The 3263-nt window shown below is 39.6% G+C and overlaps 2 pseudogenes; both read left to right on the plus strand.

The window, feature by feature from the left end:
• Window positions 1-2197: 2197 nt before the first annotated feature.
• On the plus strand, window positions 2198-2491 carry LOC147829372 (nucleophosmin pseudogene; annotated as a pseudogene).
• Window positions 2492-2589: 98 nt separating this feature from the next.
• On the plus strand, window positions 2590-3051 carry LOC101710335 (nucleophosmin pseudogene; annotated as a pseudogene).
• The last annotated feature ends 212 nt before the right edge of the window (window positions 3052-3263 follow it).

Here is a 3263-nt window from a genome sequence, read left to right on the forward strand (position 1 = left end):
CAGCAGAGATGAAGGTGGCATCTCCCTGTAATGTATTTGTTCATTTGTTCATTTGTTTATTTTCTACCATGTTCCCCAAAGGGAAAACAACAAATACATTGACAACATAGCACAGGGCAAAGGAAAGCAGTAAAATTCATTCCCATTCTCTCTCTCTCTCTCTCTCTCTCTCTCTCTCTCTCTCTCTCTCTCTCTCTCTCTCTTCTCTCAGCTGGAGTTTTGCTGTGTTCCCCATGCTGACCTCAGATTTGTGGACTCAAGTGATCTTATACCTCATCACTAGAGTAGCTGGGACTCTAGGTTTGTGCTGCCATGCCCAACTCCACAATCAGGATTTCTTCAATATTTTACTTGGGTATACTTTGAAGCCCAACTAGTTTGGATGAATATACACCAGAAACATGATTCCTACAACACTAGAGTTACAAAGCTAAAGAACTCCAGGACAAGTTAATTACTCCACTTACTGCTTTCCTAAGACTTTGAAATGCTACTGGTTGCATTCCTGCTATCACATTGAACCTGTATATTTTTAAGCACATACATATGCCAGGTAAATTTCTTCTATAAAATACACACCACTGTTGACCCTGATATTTTGACTGCATCGTTTGTTGAAGGGGAAAGGAAATCACATTTTGCAGAATATCTGTCAGTATTTAGAGTCCACAGCCTCTCCCCTAAAATTTCCTCTTCCCTACTTGAGGGGTGGCAGGCTGGCTTGTAATGTCAGAGTGTAAGACCACCTCTGGCATCTCTAGATGACTGTGAGATAATCCTGGGAGAAGTCGGACAAGAGCAAAGTGGAAATGTCTGAGTTGTATTTTGTAAACATCAAGACACGTGAGAACAAGTGCAAAATTCTGGAATCTATTACAGACTGTGAATGCAATGTGATGCTGTCATTAGTGTTGCAGTCTGAAAAATGAAACCCCTTCATACTGAATGTGTTTTCTGGGCTGTGACTGTCACTTGTCAGCAATCAATGCTATCATTGTTCTACAGCCTTTGTGTTAAAAATGCATGAGAATCATGATAATGGAGGCATGAAACTCAAACTCTTTTTGCCAACATTCAAGGCTTTAGATTGCAGTGCCTCACCAGCCTTTTAAGCCTGATCCCTTCCCTGTGCAAAGCTTTGGTCTCCAGGACAACTAGTTAATGAGTATTCTCTCCCTCCTGCCATATGCCATCTTGTGGTAGGGCCGGTCACTCCATCCAGAACGCCCCTTCTACTGAGGCTGTTGGGTTTGCTAGTCAAGGGCCATCTCAAATGCTGCTTCTTCCATGAACTTTATTCTGATGCAAGCTGTTTTCACTTTTTGTGTTTTTTTTTTTATTAAAGACTTTTTAAAGTAAAAGTTTTAGGTTCATGGCAAAATTGAGAGGAAGATGTAAAGATATCCCATAGACCTCTTTCTCTCACACATGCATAGCCTCTCCCGCTCCAGATTGGTCCATTTGTTACAATCAATGAACTTACATTAATACATCATAATTATCTAAAGTCCATATTTACATTAGGGTTTGGTCTTGGTGTTATATATTCTATGTATGATATGTACCCACCATTTCAGTACCATTTGGAATATTTTAACTGTGCTAAAATCTTTTATAAACTCCCTAATCCTTCCTTCCTCCTACCTACCCCTGACAACCACTGATATTTTTAATGTCTCCATAGAGATAGACTGCCTTTGCCACTATGTCATATAGTTGGAATTACACAGTATATCCTTTTCAGATTGTCTTATTTCACTTAGTTAAATGTGCTTAAGTTTGCTTCATGTCTTTCCATGACTTGATATCTCTTTCCTTTTTAGTGCTGAATAATGTTCCATCGTCTGGATACACAAGTCTATTTATTAATTCATCTATAAGAATGTCTTTCTTCCAAGTTTTGCTATTTATGAATAAAGCTGCTAGACCCTGGTGTGATTCCATCCTGCGCATCTGTTCTCTGGGTGCAGTAGCTGTTTATTTCTGTCCGAGTTCTCTCCCACCTAAGTGCATGGTGCCACCACTCCATGAAAGATTCGATGGATATGGACATGAGCCCCCTGAGGCCCCAGAACTATCTTTTCAGTTGTGAACTAACAGCAACAAAGATTATCACTTTAAGGTGGATAATGATGAAAATGAGCACCAGTTGTCATGAAGAACAGTCAGTTTAGGGGCTGGTACAAAGGATGAATTGCACATTGTGGAGGCAATGAATTACAAAGGCAATCCAATTAAAGTAACACCAGCAACTTTGAAAATGTCTGCACAGCCAACAGTTTCCCTTGGGGGCTTTGAAATTACACCACCTGTGGTCTTAAGGTTGAAGTGTGGTTCAGGGCCCATGCATATTAGTGGACAGCACTTAGTAGCTGTGGAGAAAGATGCAGAATCAGATGAGGAGGAGGAGGAAGAGGATGTAAAACTCTTAAGTGTATCTGGAAAGCGATCTGCCCCTGGAAGTGGTAGCAAGGTTCTGCAGAAAAAGTAAAACTACAGGGAGGGATGGAGGGGTTGAAGGGAGGGCAGGGAAAGGGGGAAAAAATAAGAACCAAGAGAGTATGTAAAGGTGCCTATTTCCAATGATGAATGTCATTATATTGTACACCTAAAATGTACGAATGAAAGGATATACAAAAAAAAATGGCAAAAAAAGTAAAACTAGCTGCTCATGAAGATGAAGATGATGACGACAATGATGATGATGATTTTGATGATGAGGAAACTGAAGAGAAAACTACAGTGAAGAAATGGATATGAGATACTCCAGCCAAAAATGCACAAAAATCAAACCTGAATGGAAAAGACACAAAACTATCAATGCCAAGATCAAAAGGCCAAGAATCCTTCAAAAAACAAGAAAAGACTCCAAAAACACCCAAAGGACCTAGTTCTGTGGAAGATATTAAAGCAAAAATGCAAGCAAGGATACAAAAGGGTGGTTCTCTTCCCAAAGTGGAAGCCAAGTTCATCAGTTATGTGAAGAATTTCTTCCAGATGACTGACCAGCAGGCTCTTCAAGATCTCTGGCGGTGGAAGAAGTCTCTTTAAGAAAACAATGTAAACAATTTGTTAAAATTTTCCATCTTATTTCATTTCTCTAATGTTGATATCTGGCTGTCCTTTTTATAATGCAATGTGAGAACTTTCCCTACCATGTTTGATAAATGTTGTCCAGGTTCCATTGCCAAGAATGGGTTGTCCAAAATGCCTGTTTAGTTTTTAAAGATGGAACTCCACCCTTTACTTGGTTTTAAGTATGT

Source organism: Heterocephalus glaber, unplaced genomic scaffold (genome assembly GCF_053883595.1).
Source record: "Heterocephalus glaber isolate CG9 unplaced genomic scaffold, H.glaber_assembly_v1.0 deba00000621, whole genome shotgun sequence".
NCBI classification, from domain to species: domain Eukaryota; kingdom Metazoa; phylum Chordata; class Mammalia; order Rodentia; family Bathyergidae; genus Heterocephalus; species Heterocephalus glaber.